Source organism: Schistocerca nitens, chromosome 12 (genome assembly GCF_023898315.1).
Source record: "Schistocerca nitens isolate TAMUIC-IGC-003100 chromosome 12, iqSchNite1.1, whole genome shotgun sequence".
In the NCBI taxonomy this organism is placed as follows: Eukaryota; Metazoa; Arthropoda; class Insecta; order Orthoptera; family Acrididae; genus Schistocerca; species Schistocerca nitens.
Window position 1 is genome coordinate 178,739,929 of NC_064625.1, and position 27,096 is coordinate 178,767,024.

Sequence of the window (27,096 nt, forward strand, 5' to 3'; positions counted from 1 at the left end):
ATGAAACACAGAAATCGCATCGGAATTGAATATAAAAAGCACAATGCCGACTTAAGTACAAGAAGAGTGAATTTTCTAAGAGTTATGCTTTGAGCGGCTCCTGGGATAATAGTATTGGATTCCGATGCACCAGTGCAGGTATACTGTATCCCTTGGACCTTCACATTGACGATGAAACACAGAAATCGCATCGGAATTGAATATAAAAAGCACAATGCCGACTTAAGTACAAGAAGAGTGAATTTTCTAAGAGTTTGTGCTTTGAGCGGCTCCTGGGAGACCAGTATTGGATTCCGATGCACCAGTGCAGGTATACTGTATGCCTTGGACCTTCACATTGACGATGAAACACAGAAATCGCATCGGAATTGAATATAAAAAGCACAATGCCGACTTAAGTACAAGAAGAGTGAATTTTCTAAGAGTTATGCTTTGAGCGGCTCCTGGGATAATAGTATTGGATTCCGATGCACCGGTGCAGGTTTACTGTATCCCTTGGACCTTCACATTGACGATGAAACACAGAAATCGCATCGGAATTGAATATAAAAAGCACAATGCCGACTTAAGTACAAGAAGAGTGAATTTTCTAAGAGTTATGCTTTGAGCGGCTCCTGGGATAATAGTATTGGATTCCGATGCACCAGTGCAGGTATACTGTATCCCTTGGACCTTCACATTGACGATGAAACACAGAAATCGCATCGGAATTGAATATAAAAAGCACAATGCCGACTTAAGTACAAGAAGAGTGAATTTTCTAAGAGTTATGCTTTGAGCGGCTCCTGGGATAATAGTATTGGATTCCGATGCACCAGTGCAGGTATACTGTGTCCCTTGGACCTTCACATTGACGATGAAACACAGAAATCGCATCGGAATTGAATATAAAAAGCACAATGCCGACTTAAGTACAAGAAGAGTGAATTTTCTAACAATTGTGCTTTGAGCGGCTCCTGGGATAATAGTATTGGATTCCGATGCACCAGTGCAGGTTTACTGTATCCCTTGGACCTTCACATTGACGATGAAACACAGAAATCGCATCGGAATTGAATATAAAAAGCACAATGCCGACTTAAGTACAAGAAGAGTGAATTTTCTAAGAGTTATGCTTTGAGCGGCTCCTGGGATAATAGTATTGGATTCCGATGCACCAGTGCAGGTATACTGTGTCCCTTGGACCTTCACATTGACGATGAAACACAGAAATCGCATCGGAATTGAATATAAAAAGCACAATGCCGACTTAAGTACAAGAAGAGTGAATTTTCTAACAATTGTGCTTTGAGCGGCTCCTGGGATAATAGTATTGGATTCCGATGCACCAGTGCAGGTATACTGTGTCCCTTTGACCTTCACATTGACGATGAAACACAGAAATCGCATCGGAATTGAATATAAAAAGCACAATGCCGACTTAAGTACAAGAAGAGTGAATTTTCTAACAATTGTGCTTTGAGCGGCTCCTGGGATAATAGTATTGGATTCCGATGCACCGGTGCAGGTTTACTGTATGCCTTGGACCTTCACATTGACGATGAAACACAGAAATCGCATCGGAATTGAATATAAAAAGCACAATGCCGACTTAAGTACAAGAAGAGTGAATTTTCTAAGAGTTATGCTTTGAGCGGCTCCTGGGATAATAGTATTGGATTCCGATGCACCAGTGCAGGTATACTGTGTCCCTTGGACCTTCACATTGACGATGAAACACAGAAATCGCATCGGAATTGAATATAAAAAGCACAATGCCGACTTAAGTAAAAGAAGAGTGAATTTTCTAACAATTGTGCTTTGAGCGGCTCCTGGGATAATAGTATTGGATTCCGATGCACCGGTGCAGGTTTACTGTATGCCTTGGACCTTCACATTGACGATGAAACACAGAAATCGCATCGGAATTGAATATAAAAAGCACAATGCCGACTTAAGTACAAGAAGAGTGAGTCTTCTAAGAGTTTGTGCTTTGAGCGGCTCCTGGGAGACCAGTATTGGATTCCGATGCACCAGTGCAGGTATACTGTATCCCTTGGACCTTCACATTGACGATGAAACACAGAAATCGCATCGGAATTGAATATAAAAAGCACAATGCCGACTTAAGTACAAGAAGAGTGAATTTTCTAACAATTGTGCTTTGAGCGGCTCCTGGGATAATAGTATTGGATTCCGATGCACCAGTGCAGGTTTACTGTATGCCTTGGACCTTCACATTGACGATGAAACACAGAAATCGCATCGGAATTGAATATAAAAAGCACAATGCCGACTTAAGTACAAGAAGAGTGAATTTTCTAAGAGTTATGCTTTGAGCGGCTCCTGGGATAATAGTATTGGATTCCGATGCACCAGTGCAGGTATACTGTGTCTCTTGGACCTTCACATTGACGATGAAACACAGAAATCGCATCGGAATTGAATATAAAAAGCACAATGCCGACTTAAGTACAAGAAGAGTGAATTTTCTAACAATTGTGCTTTGAGCGGCTCCTGGGATAATAGTATTGGATTCCGATGCACCAGTGCAGGTTTACTGTATGCCTTGGACCTTCACATTGACGATGAAACACAGAAATCGCATCGGAATTGAATATAAAAAGCACAATGCCGACTTAAGTACAAGAAGAGTGAATTTTCTAAGAGTTATGCTTTGAGCGGCTCCTGGGATAATAGTATTGGATTCCGATGCACCAGTGCAGGTATACTGTGTCCCTTTGACCTTCACATTGACGATGAAACACAGAAATCGCATCGGAATTGAATATAAAAAGCACAATGCCGACTTAAGTACAAGAAGAGTGAATTTTCTAACAATTGTGCTTTGAGCGGCTCCTGGGATAATAGTATTGGATTCCGATGCACCGGTGCAGGTTTACTGTATGCCTTGGACCTTCACATTGACGATGAAACACAGAAATCGCATCGGAATTGAATATAAAAAGCACAATGCCGACTTAAGTACAAGAAGAGTGAATTTTCTAAGAGTTATGCTTTGAGCGGCTCCTGGGATAATAGTATTGGATTCCGATGCACCAGTGCAGGTATACTGTGTCCCTTGGACCTTCACATTGACGATGAAACACAGAAATCGCATCGGAATTGAATATAAAAAGCACAATGCCGACTTAAGTAAAAGAAGAGTGAATTTTCTAACAATTGTGCTTTGAGCGGCTCCTGGGATAATAGTATTGGATTCCGATGCACCGGTGCAGGTTTACTGTATGCCTTGGACCTTCACATTGACGATGAAACACAGAAATCGCATCGGAATTGAATATAAAAAGCACAATGCCGACTTAAGTACAAGAAGAGTGAGTCTTCTAAGAGTTTGTGCTTTGAGCGGCTCCTGGGAGACCAGTATTGGATTCCGATGCACAAGTGCAGGTATACTGTATCCCTTGGACCTTCACATTGACGATGAAACACAGAAATCGCATCGGAATTGAATATAAAAAGCACAATGCCGACTTAAGTACAAGAAGAGTGAATTTTCTAAGAGTTTATGCTTTGAGCGGCTCCTGGGATAATAGTATTGGATTCCGATGCACCAGTGCAGGTTTACTGTATGCCTTGGACCTTCACATTGACGATGAAACACAGAAATCGCATCGGAATTGAATATAAAAAGCACAATGCCGACTTAAGTACAAGAAGAGTGAGTCTTCTAAGAGTTTGTGCTTTGAGCGGCTCCTGGGAGACCAGTATTGGATTCCGATGCACCAGTGCAGGTATACTGTATCCCTTGGACCTTCACATTGACGATGAAACACAGAAATCGCATCGGAATTGAATATAAAAAGCACAATGCCGACTTAAGTACAAGAAGAGTGAATTTTCTAAGAGTTATGCTTTGAGCGGCTCCTGGGATAATAGTATTGGATTCCGATGCACCAGTGCAGGTATACTGTGTCCCTTGGACCTTCACATTGACGATGAAACACAGAAATCGCATCGGAATTGAATATAAAAAGCACAATGCCGACTTAAGTACAAGAAGAGTGAATTTTCTAACAATTGTGCTTTGAGCGGCTCCTGGGATAATAGTATTGGATTCCGATGCACCGGTGCAGGTTTACTGTATGCCTTGGACCTTCACATTGACGATGAAACACAGAAATCGCATCGGAATTGAATATAAAAAGCACAATGCCGACTTAAGTACAAGAAGGGTGAGTCTTCAATGAGTTTGTGGTTTGAGAGGCCCCTGCGAGACCAGTATTCGATTCCGATGCACCAGTGCAGGTATACTGTATCCCTTGCATCTTCACATTGACGATGAAACACAGAAATCGCATCGGAATTGAATATAAAAAGCACAATGCCGACTTAAGTACAAGAAGAGTGAGTCTTCTATGAGTTTGTGGATTGAGCGGCTCCTGGGCGACCAGTATTCGATTCCGATGCACCAGTGCAGGTATACTGTATCCCTTGGACCTTCACATTGACGATGAAACACAGAAATCGCATCGGATTTGAATATAAAAGCACAATGCCGACTTAAGTGCAAGAAGAGTGAGTCTTCTATGAGTTTGTGGTTTGAGCGGCTCCTGGGAGACCAGTATTGGATTCCGATGCACCAGTGCAGGTATACTGTATCCCTTGGACCTTCACATTGACGATGAAACACAGAAATCGCATCGGAATTGAATATAAAAAGCACAATGCCGACTTAAGTACAAGAAGAGTGAATTTTCTAAGAGTTATGCTTTGAGCGGCTCCTGGGATAATAGTATTGGATTCCGATGCACCAGTGCAGGTATACTGTGTCCCTTGGACCTTCACATTGACGATGAAACACAGAAATCGCATCGGAATTGAATATAAAAAGCACAATGCCGACTTAAGTACAAGAAGATTGAATTTCCTAACAGTTGTGCTTTGAGCGGTTCCTGGGATAATAGTATTGGATTCCGATGCACCGGTGCAGGTTTACTGTATGCCTTGGACCTTCACATTGACGATGAAACACAGAAATCGCAGCGGAATTGAATATAAAAAGCACAATGCCGACTTAAGTACAAGAAGAGTGAATTTTCTAAGAGTTTGTGCTTTGAGCGGCTCCTGGGAGACCAGTATTGGATTCTGATGCACCAGTGCAGGTATACTGTATCCCTTGGACCTTCACATTGACGATGAAACACAGAAATCGCATCGGAATTGAATATAAAAGGCACAATGCCGACTTAAGTACAAGAAGAGTGAGTCTTCTATGAGTTTGTGGTTTGAGCGGCTCCTGGGAGACCAGTATTGGATTCCGATGCACCAGTGCAGGTTTACTGTATCCCTTGGACCTTCACATTGACGATGAAACACAGAAGTCGCATCGGAATTGAATATAAAAAGCACAATGCCGACTTAAGTACAAGAAGGGTGAGTCTTCTATGAGTTTGTGGTTTGAGCGGCTCCTGCGAGACCAGTATTCGATTCCGATGCACCAGTGCAGGTATACTGTTTCCCTTGCACCTTCACATTGACGATGAAACACAGAAATCGCATCGGAATTGAATATAAAAGGCACAATGCCGACTTAAGTGCAAGAAGAGAGAGTCTTCTAAGAGTTTGTGCTTTGAGCGGCTCCTGGGAGACCAGTATTGGATTCCGATGCACCAGTGCAGGTATACTGTATCCCTTGGACCTTCACATTGACGATGAAACGCAGAAATCGCATCGGAATTGAATATAAAAAGCACAATGCCGACTTAAGTACAAGAAGAGTGGATCTTCTATGAGTTTGTTGTTTGAGCGGCTCCTGGGAGACCAGTATTCGATTCCGATGCACCAGTGCAGGTATACTGTATCCCTTGGACCTTCACATTGACGATGAAACACAGAAATCGCATCGGAATTGAATATAAAAAGCACAATGCCGACTTAAATACAAGAAGAGTGAGTCTTCTATGAGTTTGTGGATTGAGCGGCTCCTGGGCGACCAGTATTCGATTCCGATGCACCAGTGCAGGTATACTGTATCCCTTGGACCTTCACATTGACGATGAAACACAGAAATCGCATCGGAATTGAATAGAAAAATCACAATGCCGACTTAAGTACAAGAAGAGTGGGTCTTCTATGAGTTTGTGGTTTGAGCGGCTCCTGGGAGACCAGTATTCGATTCCGATGCACCAGTGCAGGTATACTGTATCCCTTGGACCTTCACATTGACGATGAAACACAGAAATCGCATCGGAATTGAATATAAAAAGCACAATGCCGACTTAAGTACAAGAAGAGTGGGTCTTCTATGAGTTTGTGGTTTGAGCGGCTCCTGGGCGACCAGTATTCGATTCCGATGCACCAGTGCAGGTATACTGTATTCCTTGGACCTTCACATTGACGATGAAACACAGAAATCGCATCGGAATTGAATATAAAAAGCACAATGCCGACTTAAGTACAAGAAGAGTGGGTCTTCTATGAGTTTGTGGTTTGAGCGGCTCCTGGGAGACCAGTATTCGATTCCGATGCACCAGTGCAGGTATACTGTATCCCTTGGACCTTCACATTGACGATGAAACACAGAAATCGCATCGGAATTGAATATAAAAGGCACAATGCCGACTTAAGTACAAGAAGAGTGAGTCTTCTATGAGTTTGTGGTTTGAGCGGCTCCTGGGAGACCAGTATTGGATTCCGATGCACCAGTGCAGGTTTACTGTATCCCTTGGACCTTCACATTGACGATGAAACACAGAAATCGCATCGGAATTGAATATAAAAGGCACAATGCCGACTTAAGTACAAGAAGAGTGAGTCATCTATGAGTTTGTGGTTTGAGCGGCTCCTGGGAGACCAGTATTTGATTCCGATGCACCAGTGCAGGTATACTGTGTCCCTTGGACCTACACATTGACGATGAAACACAGAAATCGCATCGGAATTGAATATCAAAAGCACAATGCCGACTTAAGTACAAGAAGGGTGAGTCTTCAATGAGTTTGTGGTTTGAGAGGCCCCTGCGAGACCAGTATTCGATTCCGATGCACCAGTGCAGGTATACTGTATCCCTTGCACCTTCACATTGACGATGAAACACAGAAATCGCATCGGATTTGAATATAAAAGGCACAATGCCGACTTAAGTGCAAGAAGAGTGAGTCTTCTAAGAGTTTGTGCTTTGAGCGGCTCCTGGGAGACCAGTATTGGATTCCGATGCACCAGTGCAGGTATACTGTATCCCTTGGACCTTCACATTGACGATGAAACACAGAAATCGCATCGGAATTGAATATAAAAAGCACAATGCCGACTTAAGTACAAGAAGAGTGAATTTTCTAAGAGTTTGTGCTTTGAGCGGCTCCTGGGAGACCAGTATTGGATTCCGATGCACCAGTGCAGGTATACTGTATCCCTTGGACCTTCACATTGACGATGAAACACAGAAATCGCATCGGAATTGAATATAAAAAGCACAATGCCGACTTAAGTACAAGAAGAGTGAATTTTCTAAGAGTTATGCTTTGAGCGGCTCCTGGGATAATAGTATTGGATTCCGATGCACCAGTGCAGGTATACTGTGTCCCTTGGACCTTCACATTGACGATGAAACACAGAAATCGCATCGGAATTGAATATAAAAAGCACAATGCCGACTTAAGTACAAGAAGAGTGAATTTTCTAACAATTGTGCTTTGAGCGGCTCCTGGGATAATAGTATTGGATTCCGATGCACCGGTGCAGGTTTACTGTATGCCTTGGACCTTCGCATTGACGATGAAACACAGAAATCGCATCGGAATTGAATATAAATGGCACAATGCCGACTTAAGTGCAAGAAGAGAGAGTCTTCTAAGAGTTTGTGCTTTGAGCGGCTCCTGGGAGACCAGTATTGGATTCCGATGCACCAGTGCAGGTATACTGTATCCCTTGGACCTTCACATTGACGATGAAACCCAGAAATCGCATCGGAATTGAATATAAAAGGCACAATGCCGACTTAAGTACAAGAAGAGTGGGTCTTCTATGAGTTTGTGGTTTGAGCGGCTCCTGGGAGACCAGTATTGGATTCCGATGCACCAGTGCAGGTTTACTGTATCCCTTGGACCTTCACATTGACGATGAAACACAGAAGTCGCATCGGAATTGAATATAAAAAGCACAATGCCGACTTAAGTACAAGAAGGCTGAGTCTTCTATGAGTTTGTGGTTTGAGCGGCTCCTGCGAGACCAGTATTCGAATCCGATGCACCAGTGCAGGTATACTGTTTCCCTTGCACCTTCACATTGACGATGAAACGCAGAAATCGCATCGGAATTGAATATAAAAAGCACAATGCCGACTTAAGTACAAGAAGAGTGAGTCTTCTATGAGTTTGTGGATTGAGCGGCTCCTGGGCGACCAGTATTCGATTCCGATGCACCAGTGCAGGTATACTGTATCCCTTGGACCTTCACATTGACGATGAAACACAGAAATGGCATCGGAATTGAATATAAAAAGCACAATGCCGACTTAAGTACAAGAAGAGTGGGTCTTCTATGAGTTTGTGGTTTGAGCGGCTCCTGGGAGACCAGTATTCGATTCCGATGCACCAGTGCAGGTATACTGTATCCCTTGGACCTTCACATTGACGATGAAACGCAGAAATCGCATCGGAATTGAATTTAAAAAGCACAATGCCGACTTAAGTACAAGAAGAGTGGGTCTTCTATGAGTTTGTGGTTTGAGCGGCTCCTGGGAGACCAGTATTCGATTCCGATGCACCAGTGCAGGTATACTGTATCCCTTGGACCTTCACATTGACGATGAAACACAGAAATCGCATCGGAATTGAATATAAAAAGCACAATGCCGACTTAAGTACAAGAAGAGTGGGTCTTCTAAGAGTTTGTGCTTTGAGCGGCTCCTTGGAGACCAGTATTGGATTCCGATGCACCAGTGAAGGTTTACTGTATCCCTTGGACCTTCACATTGACGATGAAACACAGAAATCGCATCGGAATTGAATATAAAAAGCACAATGCCGACTTAAGTACAAGAAGAGTGAGTCTTCTATGAGTTTGTGGATTGAGCGGCTCCTGGGCGACCAGTATTCGATTCCGATGCACCAGTGCAGGTATACTGTATCCCTTGGACCTTCACATTGACGATGAAACACAGAAATGGCATCGGAATTGAATATAAAAAGCACAATGCCGACTTAAGTACAAGAAGAGTGGGTCTTCTATGAGTTTGTGGTTTGAGCGGCTCCTGGGAGACCAGTATTCGATTCCGATGCACCAGTGCAGGTATACTGTATCCCTTGGACCTTCACATTGACGATGAAACGCAGAAATCGCATCGGAATTGAATATAAAAAGCACAATGCCGACTTAAGTACAAGAAGAGTGGGTCTTCTATGAGTTTGTGGTTTGAGCGGCTCCTGGGAGACCAGTATTCGATTCCGATGCACCAGTGCAGGTATACTGTATCCCTTGGACCTTCACATTGACGATGAAACACAGAAATCGCATCGGAATTGAATATAAAAAGCACAATGCCGACTTAAGTACAAGAAGAGTGGGTCTTCTATGAGTTTGTGGTTTGAGCGGCTCCTGGGGACCAGTATTCGATTCCGATGCACCAGTGCAGGTATACTGTATCCCTTGGAGCTTCACATTGACGATGAAACACAGAAATCGCATCGGAATTGAATATAAAAAGCACAATGCCGACTTAAGTACAAGAAGAGTGGGTCTTCTATGAGTTTGTGGTTTGAGCGGCTCCTGGGAGACCAGTATTCGATTCCGATGCACCAGTGCAGGTATACTGTATCCCTTGGACCTTCACATTGACGATGAAACGCAGAAATCGCATCGGAATTGAATATAAAAAGCATAATGCCGACTTAAGTACAAGAAGAGTGAGTCTTCTATGAGTTTGTGGTTTGAGCGGCTCCTGCGAGACCAGTATTGGATTTCGATGCACCAGTGCAGGTTTACTGTATGCCTTGGACCTTCACATTGACGATGAAACACAGAAATCGCATCGGAATTGAATAGAAAAAGCACAATGCCGACTTAAGTACAAAAAGAGTGAATTTTATATGAGTTTGTGGTTTGAACGGCTCCTGGGATAATAGTATTGGATTCCGATGCACCAGTGCAGGTATACTGTATCCCTTGCACCTTCACATTGACGATGAAACACAGAAATCGCATCGGAATTGAATATAAAAGGCACAATGCCGACTTAAGTACAAGAAGAGTGAGTCTTCTATGAGTTTGTGGTTTGAGCGGCTCCTGGGAGACCAGTATTGGATTCCGATGCACCAGTGCAGGTTTACTGTACGCCTTGGACCTTCACATTGACGATGAAACACAGAAATCGCATCGGAATTGAATATAAAAAGCACAATGCCGACTTAAGTACAAGAAGAGTGGGTCTTCTACGAGTTTGTGGTTTGAGCGGCTCCTAGAAGACCAGTATTCGATTCCGATGCACCAGTGCAGGTATACTGTATCCCTTGGACCTTCACATTGACGATGAAACACAGAAATCGCATCGGAATTGAATATAAAAAGCACAATGCCGACTTAAGTACAAGAAGAGTGAGTCTTCTATGAGTTTGTGGTTTGAGCGGCTCCTGGGAGACCAGTATTGGATTCCGATGCACCAGTGCAGGTTTACTGTATCCCTTGGACCTTCACATTGACGATGAAACACAGAAGTCGCATCGGAATTGAATATAAAAAGCACAATGCCGACTTAAGTACAAGAAGGGTGAGTCTTCTATGAGTTTGTGGTTTGAGCGGCTCCTGCGAGACCAGTATTCGATTCCGATGCACCAGTGCAGGTATACTGTTTCCCTTGCACCTTCACATTGACGATGAAACACAGAAATCGCATCGGAATTGAATATAAAAGGCACAATGCCGACTTAAGTGCAAGAAGAAAGAGTCTTCTAAGAGTTTGTGCTTTGAGCGGCTCCTGGGAGACCAGTATTTGATTCCGATGCACCAGTGCAGGTATACTGTATCCCTTGGACCTTCAAATTGACGATGAAACACAGAAATCGCATCGGAATTGAATATAAAAGGCACAATGCCGACTTAAGTACAAGAAGAGTGAGTCTTCTATGAGTTTGTGGTTTGAGCGGCTCCTGGGAGACCAGTATTGGATTCCGGTGCACCAGTGCAGGTTTACTGTATCCCTTGGACCTTCACATTGACGATGAAACACAGAAATCGCATCGGAATTGAATAGAAAAATCACAATGCCGACTTAAGTACAAGAAGAGTGGGTCTTCTATGAGTTTGTGGTTTGAGCGGCTCCTGGGAGACCAGTATTCGATTCCGATGCACCAGTGCAGGTATACTGTATCCCTTGGACCTTCACATTGACGATGAAACACAGAAATCGCATCGGAATTGAATAGAAAAATCACAATGCCGACTTAAGTACAAGAAGAGTGGGTCTTCTATGAGTTTGTGGTTTGAGCGGCTCCTGGGAGACCAGTATTCGATTCCGATGCACCAGTGCAGGTATACTGTTTCCCTTGCACCTTCACATTGACGATGAAACACAGAAATCGCATCGGAATTGAATATAAAAGGCACAATGCCGACTTAAGTACAAGAAGAGTGAGTCTTCTATGAGTTTGTGGTTTGAGCGGCTCCTGGGAGACCAGTATTGGATTCCGGTGCACCAGTGCAGGTTTACTGTATCCCTTGGACCTTCACATTGACGATGAAACACAGAAATCGCATCGGAATTGAATATAAAAAGCACAATGCCGACTTAAGTACAAGAAGAGTGGATCTTCTATGAGTTTGTTGTTTGAGCGGCTCCTGGGAGACCAGTATTCGATTCCGATGCACCAGTGCAGGTATACTGTATCCCTTGGACCTTCACATTGACGATGATACACAGAAATCGCATCGGAATTGAATATAAAAAGCACAATGCCGACTTAAGTACAAGAAGAGTGAGTCTTCTATGAGTTTGTGGTTTGAGCGGCTCCTGGGAGACCAGTATTGGATTCCGGTGCACCAGTGCAGGTTTACTGTATCCCTTGGACCTTCACATTGACGATGAAACACAGAAATCGCATCGGAATTCAATATAAAAAGCACAATGCCGACTTAAGTACAAGAAGAGTGGATCTTCTATGAGTTTGTTGTTTGAGCGGCTCCTGGGAGACCAGTATTCGATTCCGATGCACCAGTGCAGGTATACTGTATCCCTTGGACCTTCACATTGACGATGATACACAGAAATCGCATCGGAATTGAATATAAAAAGCACAATGCCGACTTAAATACAAGAAGAGTGAGTCTTCTATGAGTTTGTGGATTGAGCGGCTCCTGGGCGACCAGTATTCGATTCCGATGCACCAGTGCAGGTATACTGTATCCCTTGGACCTTCACATTGACGATGAAACACAGAAATCGCATCGGAATTGAATAGAAAAATCACAATGCCGACTTAAGTACAAGAAGAGTGGGTCTTCTATGAGTTTGTGGTTTGAGCGGCTCCTGGGAGACCAGTATTCGATTCCGATGCACCAGTGCAGGTATACTGTATCCCTTGGACCTTCACATTGACGATGAAACACAGAAATCGCATCGGAATTGAATAGAAAAATCACAATGCCGACTTAAGTACAAGAAGAGTGGGTCTTCTAGGAGTTTGTGGTTTGAGCGGCTCCTGGGAGACCAGTATTCGATTCCGATGCACCAGTGCAGGTATACTGTATCCCTTGGACCTTCACATTGACGATGAAACACAGAAATCGCATCGGAATTGAATATAAAAGGCACAATGCCGACTTAAGTACAAGAAGAGTGAGTCTTCTATGAGTTTGTGGTTTGAGCGGCTCCTGGGAGACCAGTATTGGATTCCGATGCACCAGTGCAGGTTTACTGTATCCCTTGGACCTTCACATTGACGATGAAACACAGAAATCGCATCGGAATTGAATATAAAAGGCACAATGCCGACTTAAGTACAAGAAGAGTGAGTCTTCTATGAGTTTGTGGTTTGAGCGGCTCCTGGGAGACCAGTATTTGATTCCGATGCACCAGTGCAGGTATACTGTATCCCTTGGACCTACACATTGACGATGAAACACAGAAATCGCATCGGAATTGAATATCAAAAGCACAATGCCGACTTAAGTACAAGAAGGGTGAGTCTTCAATGAGTTTGTGGTTTGAGAGGCCCCTGCGAGACCAGTATTCGATTCCGATGCACCAGTGCAGGTATACTGTATCCCTTGCACCTTCACATTGACGATGAAACACAGAAATCGCATCGGATTTGAATATAAAAGGCACAATGCCGACTTAAGTGCAAGAAGAGTGAGTCTTCTAAGAGTTTGTGCTTTGAGCGGCTCCTGGGAGACCAGTATTGGATTCCGATGCACCAGTGCAGGTATACTGTATCCCTTGGACCTTCACATTGACGATGAAACACAGAAATCGCATCGGAATTGAATATAAAAAGCACAATGCCGACTTAAGTACAAGAAGAGTGAATTTTCTAAGAGTTATGCTTTGAGCGGCTCCTGGGGTAATAGTATTGGATTCCGATGCACCAGTGCAGGTATACTGTGTCCCTTGGACCTTCACATTGACGATGAAACACAGAAATCGCATCGGAATTGAATATAAAAAGCACAATGCCGACTTAAGTACAAGAAGAGTGAATTTTCTAACAATTGTGCTTTGAGCGGCTCCTGGGATAATAGTATTGGATTCCGATGCACCGGTGCAGGTTTACTGTATGCCTTGGACCTTCACATTGACGATGAAACACAGAAATCGCATCGGAATTGAATATAAAAAGCACAATGCCGACTTAAGTACAAGAAGAGTGGATCTTCTATGAGTTTGTGGTTTGAGCGGCTCCTGGGAGACCAGTATTCGATTCCGATGCACCAGTGCAGGTATACTGTATCCCTTGGACCTTCACATTGACGATGAAACACAGAAATCGCATCGGAATTGAATATAAAAAGCACAATGCCGACTTAAGTACAAGAAGAGTGAGTCTTCTATGAGTTTGTGGATTGAGCGGCTCCTGGGCGACCAGTATTCGATTCCGATGCACCAGTGCAGGTATACTGTATCCCTTGGAGCTTCACATTGACGATGAAACACAGAAATGGCATCGGAATTGAATATAAAAAGCACAATGCCGACTTAAGTACAAGAAGAGTGGGTCTTCTATGAGTTTGTGGTTTGAGCGGCTCCTGGGAGACCAGTATTCGATTCCGATGCACCAGTGCAGGTATACTGTATCCCTTGGACCTTCACATTGACGATGAAACGCAGAAATCGCATCGGAATTGAATATAAAAAGCACAATGCCGACTTAAGTACAAGAAGAGTGGGTCTTCTATGAGTTTGTGGTTTGAGCGGCTCCTGGGAGACCAGTATTCGATTCCGATGCACCAGTGCAGTTATACTGTATCCCTTGGACCTTCACATTGACGATGAAACACAGAAATCGCATCGGAATTGAATATAAAAAGCACAATGCCGACTTAAGTACAAGAAGAGTGGGTCTTCTATGAGTTTGTGGTTTGAGCGGCTCCTGGGAGACCAGTATTCGATTCCGATGCACCAGTGCAGGTATACTGTATCCCTTGGACCTTCACATTGACGATGAAACACAGAAATCGCATCGGAATTGAATATAAAAAGCACAATGCCGACTTAAGTACAAGAAGAGTGGGTCTTCTATGAGTTTGTGGTTTGAGCGGCTCCTGGGAGACCAGTATTCGATTCCGATGCACCAGTGCAGGTATACTGTATCCCTTGGACCTTCACATTGACGATGAAACGCAGAAATCGCATCGGAATTGAATATAAAAAGCATAATGCCGACTTAAGTACAAGAAGAGTGAGTCTTCTATGAGTTTGTGGTTTGAGCGGCTCCTGCGAGACCAGTATTGGATTTCGATGCACCAGTGCAGGTTTACTGTATGCCTTGGACCTTCACATTGACGATGAAACACAGAAATCGCATCGGAATTGAATAGAAAAAGCACAATGCCGACTTAAGTACAAAAAGAGTGAATTTTATATGAGTTTGTGGTTTGAGCGGCTCCTGGGATAATAGTATTGGATTCCGATGCACCAGTGCAGGTATACTGTATCCCTTGCACCTTCACATTGACGATGAAACACAGAAATCGCATCGGAATTGAATATAAGAAGCACAATGCCGACTTCAGTACAAGAAGAGTGGGTCTTCTATGAGTTTGTGGTTTGAGCGGCTCCTAGAAGACCAGTATTCGATTCCGATGCACCAGTGCAGGTATACTGTATCCCTTGGACCTTCACATTGACGATGAAACACAGAAATCGCATCGGAATTGAATATAAAAAGCACAATGCCGACTTAAGTACAAGAAGAGTGAATTTTCTAAGAGTTTGTGCTTTGAGCGGCTCCTGGGAGACCAGTATTGGATTCCGATGCACCAGTGCAGGTATACTGTATCCCTTGGACCTTCACATTGACTATGAAACACAGAAATCGCATCGGAATTGAATATAAAAGGCACAATGCCGACTTAAGTACAAGAAGAGTGAGTCTTCTATGAGTTTGTGGTTTGAGCGGCTCCTGGGAGACCAGTATTGGATTCCGATGCACCAGTGCAGGTTTACTGTATCCCTTGGACCTTCACATTGACGATGAAACACAGAAGTCGCATCGGAATTGAATATAAAAAGCACAATGCCGACTTAAGTACAAGAAGTGTGAGTCTTCTATGAGTTTGTGGTTTGAGCGGCTCCTGCGAGACCAGTATTCGATTCCGATGCACCAGTGCAGGTATACTGTTTCCCTTGCACCTTCACATTGACGATGAAACACAGAAATCGCATCGGAATTGAATATAAAAAGCACAATGCCGACTTAAGTACAAGAAGAGTGGATCTTCTATGAGTTTGTGGTTTGAGCGGCTCCTGGGAGACCAGTATTGGATTCCGATGCACCAGTGCAGGTATACTGTATCCCTTGGACCTTCACATTGACGATGAAACACAGAAATCGCATCGGAATTGAATATAAAAGGCACAATGCCGACTTAAGTACAAGAAGAGTGAGTCTTCTATGAGTTTGTGGATTGAGCGGCTCCTGGGCGACCAGTATTCGATTCCGATGCACCAGTGCAGGTATGCTGTATCCCTTGGACCTTCACATTGACGATGAAACACAGAAATAGCATCGGAATTGAATAGAAAAATCACAGTGCCGACTTAAGTACAAGAAGAGTGGGTCTTCTATGAGTTTGTGGTTTGAGCGGCTCCTGGGAGACCAGTATTCGATTCCGATGCACCAGTGCAGGTATACTGTATCCCTTGGACCTTCACATTGACGATGAAACACAGAAATCGCATCGGAATTGAATATAAAAAGCACAATGCCGACTTAAGTACAAGAAGAGTGGGTCTTCTATGAGTTTGTGGTTTGAGCGGCTCCTGGGAGACCAGTATTCGATTCCGATGCACCAGTGCAGGTATACTGTATCCCTTGGAGCTTCACATTGACGATGAAACACAGAAATGGCATCGGAATTGAATATAAAAAGCACAATGCCGACTTAAGTACAAGAAGAGTGGGTCTTCTATGAGTTTGTGGTTTGAGCGGCTCCTGGGAGACCAGTATTGGATTCCGATGCACCAGTGCAGGTATACTGTATCCCTTGGACCTTCACATTGACGATGAAACGCAGAAATCGCATCGGAATTGAATATAAAAAGCACAATGCCGACTTAAGTACAAGAAGAGTGGGTCTTCTATGAGTTTGTGGTTTGAGCGGCTCCTGGGAGACCAGTATTCGATTCCGATGCACCAGTGCAGGTATACTGTATCCCTTGGACCTTCACATTGACGATGAAACACAGAAATCGCATCGGAATTGAATATAAAAAGCACAATGCCGACTTAAGTACAAGAAGAGTGGGTCTTCTATGAGTTTGTGGTTTGAGCGGCTCCTGGGAGACCAGTATTCGATTCCGATGCACCAGTGCAGGTATACTGTATCCCTTGGACCTTCACATTGACGATGAAACACAGAAATCGCATCGGAATTGAATATAAAAAGCACAATGCCGACTTAAGTACAAGAAGAGTGGGTCTTCTATGAGTTTGTGGTTTGAGCGGCTCCTGGGAGACCAGTATTCGATTCCGATGCACCAGTGCAGGTATACTGTATCACTTGGACCTTCACATTGACGATGAAACGCAGAAATCGCATCGGAATTGAATATAAAAAGCATAATGCCGACTTAAGTACAAGAAGAGTGAGTCTTCTATGAGTTTGTGGTTTGAGCGGCTCCTGCGAGACCAGTATTGGCTTTCGATGCACCAGTGCAGGTTTACTGTATGCCTTGGACCTTCACATTGACGATGAAACACAGAAATCGCATCGGAATTGAATAGAAAGAGCACAATGCCGACTTAAGTACAAAAAGAGTGAATTTTATATGAGTTTGTGGTTTGAGCGGCTCCTGGGATAATGGTATTGGATTCCGATGCACCAGTGCAGGTATACTGTATCCCTTGCACCTTCACATTGACGATGAAACACAGAAATCGCATCGGAATTGAATATAAAAGGCACAATGCCGACTTAAGTACAAGAAGAGTGAGTCTTCTATGAGTTTGTGGTTTGAGCGGTTCCTGGGAGACCAGTATTGGATTTCGATGCACCAGTGCAGGTATACTGTATCCCTTGGAGCTTCACATTGACGATGAAACACAGAAATGGCATCGGAATTGAATATAAAAAGCACAATGCCGACTTAAGTACAAGAAGAGTGGGTCTTCTATGAGTTTGTGGTTTGAGCGGCTCCTGGGAGACCAGTATTCGATTCCGATGCACCAGTGCAGGTATACTGTATCCCTTGGACCTTCACATTGACGATGAAACGCAGAAATCGCATCGGAATTGAATATAAAAAGCACAATGCCGACTTAAGTACAAGAAGAGTGGGTCTTCTATGAGTTTGTGGTTTGAGCGGCTCCTGGGAGACCAGTATTCGATTCCGATGCACCAGTGCAGGTATACTGTATCCCTTGGACCTTCACATTGACGATGAAGCACAGAAATCGCATCGGAATTGAATATAAAAAGCACAATGCCGACTTAAGTACAAGAAGAGTGGGTCTTCTATGAGTTTGTGCTTTGAGCGGCTCCTGGGAGACCAGTATTCGATTCCGATGCACCAGTGCAGGTATACTGTATCCCTTGGAGCTTCACATTGACGATGAGACACAGAAATCGCATCGGAATTGAATATAAAAAGCACAATGCCGACTTAAGTACAAGAAGAGTGGGTCTTCTATGAGTTTGTGGTTTGAGCGGCTCCTGGGAGACCAGTATTCGATTCCGATGCACCAGTGCAGGTATACTGTATCCCTTGGACCTTCACATTGACGATGAAACGCAGAAATCGCATCGGAATTGAATATAAAAAGCATAATGCCGACTTAAGTACAAGAAGAGTGAGTCTTCTATGAGTTTGTGGTTTGAGCGGCTCCTGCGAGACCAGTATTGGATTTCGATGCACCAGTGCAGGTTTACTGTATGCCTTGGACCTTCACATTGACGATGAAACACAGAAATCGCATCGGAATTGAATAGAAAAAGCACAATGCCGACTTAAGTACAAAAAGAGTGAATTTTATATGAGTTTGTGGTTTGAGCGGCTCCTGGGATAATAGTATTGGATTCCGATGCACCAGTGCAGGTATACTGTATCCCTTGCACCTTCACATTGACGATGAAACACAGAAATCGCATCGGAATGAATATAAAAGGCACAATGCCGACTTAAGTACAAGAAGAGTGAGTCTTCTATGAGTTTGTGGTTTGAGCGGCTCCTGGGAGACCAGTATTGGATTCCGATGCACCAGTGCAGGTTTACTGTACGCCTTGGACCTTCACATTGACGATGAAACACAGAAATCGCATCGGAATTGAATATAAAAAGCACAATGCCGACTTCAGTACAAGAAGAGTGGGTCTTCTATGAGTTTGTGGTTTGAGCGGCTCCTAGAAGACCAGTATTCGATTCCGATGCACCAGTGCAGGTATACTGTATCCCTTGGACCTTCACATTGACGATGAAACACAGAAATCGCATCGGAATTGAATATAAAAAGCACAATGCCGACTTAAGTACAAGAAGAGTGAATTTTCTAAGAGTTTGTGCTTTGAGCGGCTCCTGGGAGACCAGTATTGGATTCCGATGCACCAGTGCAGGTATACTGTATCCCTTGGACCTTCACATTGACTATGAAACACAGAAATCGCATCGGAATTGAATATAAAAGGCACAATGCCGACTTAAGTACAAGAAGAGTGAGTCTTCTATGAGTTTGTGGTTTGAGCGGCTCCTGGGAGACCAGTATTGGATTCCGATGCACCAGTGCAGGTTTACTGTATCCCTTGGACCTTCACATTGACGATGAAACACAGAAGTCGCATCGGAATTGAATATAAAAAGCACAATGCCGACTTAAGTACAAGAAGGGTGAGTCTTCTATGAGTTTGTGGTTTGAGCGGCTCCTGCGAGACCAGTATTCGATTCCGATGCACCAGTGCAGGTATACTGTTTCCCTTGCACCTTCACATTGACGATGAAACACAGAAATCGCATCGGAATTTAATATAAAAGGCACAATGCCGACTTAAGTGCAAGAAGAGAGAGTCTTCTAAGAGTTTGTGCTTTGAGCGGCTCCTGGGAGACCAGTATTGGATTCCGATGCACCAGTGCAGGTATACTGTATCCCTTGGACCTTCACATTGACGATGAAACACAGAAATCGCATCGGAATTGAATATAAAAGGCACAATGCCGACTTAAGTACAAGAAGAGTGAGTCTTCTATGAGTTTGTGGTTTGAGCGGCTCCTGGGAGACCAGTATTGGATTCCGATGCACCAGTGCGGGTTTACTGTATCCCTTGGACCTTCACATTGACGATGAAACACAGAAATCGCATCGGAATTGAATATAAAAAGCACAATGCCGACTTAAGTACAAGAAGAGTGGATCTTCTATGAGTTTGTGGTTTGAGCGGCTCCTGGGAGACCAGTATTCGATTCCGATGCACCAGTGCAGGTATACTGTTTCCCTTGCACCTTCACATTGACGATGAAACACAGAAATCGCATCGGAATTGAATATAAAAAGCACAATGTCTACTTAAGTACAAGAAGAGTGAGTCTTCTATGAGTTTGAGGATTGAGCGGCTCCTGGGCGACCAGTATTGGATTCCGATGCACCAGTGCAGGTATACTGTATCCCTTGGACCTTCACATTAACGATGAAACACAGAAATCGCATCGGAATTGAATAGAAAAATCACAATGCCGACTTAAGTACAAGAAGAGTGGGTCTTCTATGAGTTTGTGGTTTGAGCGGCTCCTGGGAGACCAGTATTCGATTCCGACGCACCAGTGCAGGTATACTGTATCCCTTGGACCTTCACATTGACGATGAAACACAGAAATCGCATCGGAATTGAATATAAAAAGCACAATGCCGACTTAAGTACAAGAAGAGTGGGTCTTCTAGGAGTTTGTGGTTTGAGCGGCTCCTGGGAGACCAGTATTCGATTCCGATGCACCAGTGCAGGTATACTGTATCCCTTGGACCTTCACATTGACGATGAAACACAGAAATCGCATCGGAATTGAATATAAGAAGCACAATGCCGACTTAAGTACAAGAAGAGTGGGTCTTCTATGAGTTTGTGGTTTGAGCGGCTCCTGGGAGACCAGTATTGGATTCCGATGCACCAGTGCAGGTATACTGTATCCCTTGGACCTTCACATTGACGATGAAACACAGAAATCGCATCGGAATTGAATATGAAAGGCACAATGCAGACTTAAGTACAAGAAGAGTGAGTCTTCTATGAGTTTGTGGTTTGAGCGGCTCCTGGGAGACCAGTATTGGATTCCGATGCACCAGTGCAGGTTTACTGTATCCCTTGGACCTTCACATTGACGATGAAACACAGAAGTCGCATCGGAATTGAATATAAAAAGCACAATGCCGACTTAAGTACAAGAAGGGTGAGTCTTCTATGAGTTTGTGGTTTGAGCGGCTCCTGCGAGACCAGTATTCGATTCCGATGCACCAGTGCAGGTATACTGTTTCCCTTGCACCTTCACATTGACGATGAAACACAGAAATCGCATCGGAATTGAATATAAAAGGCACAATGCCGACTTAAGTGCAAGAAGAGAGAGTCTTCTAAGAGTTTGTGCTTTGAGCGGCTCCTGGGAGACCAGTATTGGATTCCGATGCACCAGTGCAGGTATACTGTATCCCTTGGACCTTCACATTGACGATGAAACACAGAAATCGCATCGGAATTGAATATAAAAGGCACAATGCCGACTTAAGTACAAGAAGAGTGAGTCTTCTATGAGTTTGTGGTTTGAGCGGCTCCTGGGAGACCAGTATTGGATTCCGATGCACCAGTGCAGGTTTACTGTATCCCTTGGACCTTCACATTGACGATGAAACACAGAAATCGCATCGGAATTGAATATAAAAAGCACAATGCCGAATTAAGTACAAGAAGAGTGGATCTTCTATGAGTTTGTGGTTTGAGCGGCTCCTGGGAGACCAGTATTCGATTCCGATGCACCAGTGCAGGTATACTGTATCCCTTGGACCTTCACATTGACGATGAAACACAGAAATCGCATCGGAATTGAATATAAAAAGCACAATGCCGCCTTAAGTACAAGAAGAGTGAGTCTTCTGTGAGTTTGTGGATTGAGCGGCTCCTGGGCGACCAGTATTGGATTCCGATGCACCAGTGCAGGTATACTGTATGCCTTGGACCTTCACATTGACGATGAAACACAGAAATCGCATCGGAATTGAATAGAAAAATCACAATGCCGACTTAAGTACAAGAAGAGTGGGTCTTCTAAGAGTTTGTGGTTTGAGCGGCTCCTGGGAGACCATTATTGGATTCCGATGCACCAGTGCAGGTATACTGTATCCCTTGGACCTTCACATTGACGATGAAACGCAGAAATCGCATCGGAATTGAATATAAAAAGCATAATGCCGACTTAAGTACAAGAAGAGTGAGTCTTCTATGAGTTTGTGGTTTGAGCGGCTCCTGCGAGACCAGTATTGGATTTCGATGCACCAGTGCAGGTTTACTGTATGCCTTGGACCTTCACATTGACGATGAAACACAGAAATCGCATCGGAATTGAATAGAAAGAGCACAATGCCGACTTAAGTACAAAAAGAGTGAATTTTATATGAGTTTGTGGTTTGAGCGGCTCCTGGGATAATAGTATTGGATTCCGATGCACCAGTGCAGGTATACTGTATCCCTTGGACCTTCACATTGACGATGAAACACAGAAATCGCATCGGAATTGAATATAAAAGGCACAATGCCGACTTAAGTACAAGAAGAGTGAGTCTTCTATGAGTTTGTGGTTTGAGCGGCTCCTGGGAGACCAGTATTGGATTCCGATGCACCAGTGCAGGTTTACTGTACGCCTTGGACCTTCACATTGACGATGAAACACAGAAATCGCATCGGAATTGAATATAAAAAGCACAATGCCGACTTCAGTACAAGAAGAGTGGGTCTTCTATGAGTTTGTGGTTTGAGCGGCTCCTAGAAGACCAGTATTCGATTCCGATGCACCAGTGCAGGTATACTGTATCCCTTGGACCTTCACATTGACGATGAAACACAGAAATCGCATCGGAATTGAATATAAAAAGCACAATGCCGACTTAAGTACAAGAAGAGTGAATTTTCTAAGAGTTTGTGCTTTGAGCGGCTCCTGGGAGACCAGTATTGGATTCCGATGCACCAGTGCAGGTATACTGTATCCCTTGGACCTTCACATTGACTATGAAACACAGAAATCGTATCGGAATTGAATATAAAAGGCACAATGCCGACTTAAGTACAAGAAGAGTGAGTCTTCTATGAGTTTGTGGTTTGAGCGGCTCCTGGGAGACCAGTATTGGATTCCGATGCACCAGTGCAGGTTTACTGTATCCCTTGGACCTTCACATTGACGATAAAACACAGAAGTCGCATCGGAATTGAATATAAAAAGCACAATGCCGACTTAAGTACAAGAAGGGTGAGTCTTCTATGAGTTTGTGGTTTGAGCGGCTCCTGCGAGACCAGTATTCGATTCCGATGCACCAGTGCAGGTATACTGTTTCCCTTGCACCTTCACATTGACGATGAAACACAGAAATCGCATCGGAATTGAATATAAAAGGCACAATGCCGACTTAAGTGCAAGAAGAGAGAGTCTTCTAAGAGTTTGTGCTTTGAGCGGCTCCTGGGAGACCAGTATTGGATTCCGATGCACCAGTGCAGGTTTACTGTATCCCTTGGACCTTCACATTGACGATGAAACACAGAAATCGCATCGGAATTGAATATAAAAAGCACAATGCCGACTTAAGTACAAGAAGAGTGGATCTTCTATGAGTTTGTGGTTTGAGCGGCTCCTGGGAGACCAGTATTGGATTCCGATGCACCAGTGCAGGTATACTGTTTCCCTTGCACCTTCACATTGACGATGAAACACAGAAATCGCATCGGAATTGAATATAAAAAGCACAATGCCGACTTAAGTGCAAGAAGAGTGAGTCTTCTATGAGTTTGAGGATTGAGCGGCTCCTGGGCGACCAGTATTGGATTCCGATGCACCAGTGCAGGTATACTGTATCCCTTGGACCTTCACATTGACGATGAAACACAGAAATCGCATCGGAATTGAATAGAAAAATCACAATGCCGACTTAAGTACAAGAAGAGTGGGTCTTCTATGAGTTTGTGGTTTGAGCGGCTCCTGGGAGACCAGTATTCGATTCCGACGCACCAGTGCAGGTATACTGTATCCCTTGGACCTTCACATTGACGATGAAACACAGAAATCGCATCGGAATTGAATATAAAAAGCACAATGCCGACTTAAGTACAAGAAGAGTGGGTCTTCTAGGAGTTTGTGGTTTGAGCGGCTCCTGGGAGACCAGTATTCGATTCCGATGCACCAGTGCAGGTATACTGTATCCCTTGGACCTTCACATTGACGATGAAACACAGAAATCGCATCGGAATTGAATATAAAAGGCACAATGCCGACTTAAGTACAAGAAGAGTGAGTCTTCTAGGAGTTTGTGGTTTGAGCGGCTCCTGGGAGACCAGTATTGGATTCCGATGCACCAGTGCAGGTTTACTGTATCCCTTGGACCTTCACATTGACGATGAAACACAGAAGTCGCATCGGAATTGAATATAAAAAGCACAATGCCGACTTAAGTACAAGAAGGGTGAGTCTTCTATGAGTTTGTGGTTTGAGCGGCTCCTGCGAGACCAGTATTGGATTTCGATGCACCAGTGCAGGTTTACTGTATGCCTTGGACCTTCACATTGACGATGAAACACAGAAATCGCATCGGAATTGAATAGAAAAAGCACAATGCCGACTTAAGTACAAAAAGAGTGAATTTTATATGAGTTTGTGGTTTGAGCGGCTCCTGGGATAATAGTATTGGATTCCGATGCACCAGTGCAGGTATACTGTATCCCTTGCACCTTCACATTGACGATGAAACACAGAAATCGCATCGGAATTGAATATAAAAGGCACAATGCCGACTTAAGTACAAGAAGAGTGAGTCTTCTATGAGTTTGTGGTTTGAGCGGCTCCTGGGAGACCAGTATTGGATTTCGATGCACCAGTGCAGGTATACTGTATCCCTTGAAGCTTCACATTGACGATGAAACACAGAAATGGCATCGGAATTGAATATAAAAGGCACAATGCCGACTTAAGTACAAGAAGAGTGGGTCTTCTATGAGTTTGTGGTTTGAGCGGCTCCTGGGAGACCAGTATTCGATTCCGATGCACCAGTGCAGGTATACTGTATCCCTTGGACCTTCACATTGACGATGAAACGCAGAAATCGCATCGGAATTGAATATAAAAAGCACAATGCCGACTTAAGTACAAGAAGAGTGGGTCTTCTATGAGTTTGTGGTTTGAGCGGCTCCTGGGAGACCAGTATTCGATTCCGATGCACCAGTGCAGGTATACTGTATCCCTTGGACCTTCACATTGACGATGAAACACAGAAATCGCATCGGAATTGAATATAAAAAGCACAATGCCGACTTAAGTACAAGAAGAGTGGGTCTTCTATGAGTTTGTGCTTTGAGCGGCTCCTGGGAGACCAGTATTCGATTCCGATGCACCAGTGCAGGTATACTGTATCCCTTGGAGCTTCACATTGACGATGAAACACAGAAATCGCATCGGAATTGAATATAAAAAGCACAATGCCGACTTAAGTACAAGAAGAGTGGGTCTTCTATGAGTTTGTGGTTTGAGCGGCTCCTGGGAGACCAGTATTCGATTCCGATGCACCAGTGCAGGTATACTGTATCCCTTGGACCTTCACATTGACGATGAAACGCAGAAATCGCATCGGAATTGAATATAAAAAGCATAATGCCGACTTAAGTACAAGAAGAGTGAGTCTTCTATGAGTTTGTGGTTTGAGCGGCTCCTGCGAGACCAGTATTGGATTTCGATGCACCAGTGCAGGTTTACTGTATGCCTTGGACCTTCACATTGACGATGAAACACAGAAATCGCATCGGAATTGAATAGAAAAAGCACAATGCCGACTTAAGTACAAAAAGAGTGAATTTTATATGAGTTTGTGGTTTGAGCGGCTCCTGGGATAATAGTATTGGATTCCGATGCACCAGTGCAGGTATACTGCATCCCTTGCACCTTCACATTGACGATGAAACACAGAAATCGCATCGGAATGAATATAAAAGGCACAATGCCGACTTAAGTACAAGAAGAGTGAGTCTTCTATGAGTTTGTGGTTTGAGCGGCTCCTGGGAGACCAGTATTGGATTCCGATGCACCAGTGCAGGTTTACTGTACGCCTTGGAGCTTCACATTGACGATGAAACACAGAAATCGCATCGGAATTGAATATAAAAAGCACAATGCCGACTTCAGTACAAGAAGAGTGGGTCTTCTATGAGTTTGTGGTTTGAGCGGCTCCTAGAAGACCAGTATTCGATTCCGATGCACCAGTGCAGGTATACTGTATCCCTTGGACCTTCACATTGACGATGAAACACAGAAATCGCATCGGAATTGAATATAAAAAGCACAATGCCGACTTAAGTACAAGAAGAGTGAATTTTCTAAGAGTTTGTGCTTTGAGCGGCTCCTGGGAGACCAGTATTGGATTCCGATGCACCAGTGCAGGTATACTGTATCCCTTGGACCTTCACATTGACTATGAAACACAGAAATCGCATCGGAATTGAATATAAAAGGCACAATGCCGACTTAAGTACAAGAAGAGTGAGTCTTCTATGAGTTTGTGGTTTGAGCGGCTCCTGGGAGACCAGTATTGGATTCCGATGCACCAGTGCAGGTTTACTGTATCCCTTGGACCTTCACATTGACGATGAAACACAGAAGTCGCATCGGAATTGAATATAAAAAGCACAATGCCGACTTAAGTACAAGAAGGGTGAGTCTTCTATGAGTTTGTGGTTTGAGCGGCTCCTGCGAGACCAGTATTCGATTCCGATGCACCAGTGCAGGTATACTGTTTCCCTTGCACCTTCACATTGACGATGAAACACAGAAATCGCATCGGAATTTAATATAAAAGGCACAATGCCGACTTAAGTGCAAGAAGAGAGAGTCTTCTAAGAGTTTGTGCTTTGAGCGGCTCCTGGGAGACCAGTATTGGATTCCGATGCACCAGTGCAGGTATACTGTATCCCTTGGACCTTCACATTGACGATGAAACACAGAAATCGCATCGGAATTGAATATAAAAGGCACAATGCCGACTTAAGTACAAGAAGAGTGAGTCTTCTATGAGTTTGTGGTTTGAGCGGCTCCTGGGAGACCAGTATTGGATTCCGATGCACCAGTGCAGGTTTACTGTATCCCTTGGACCTTCACATTGACGATGAAACACAGAAATCGCATCGGAATTGAATATAAAAAGCACAATGCCGACTTAAGTACAAGAAGAGTGGATCTTCTATGAGTTTGTGGTTTGAGCGGCTCCTGGGAGACCAGTATTCGAT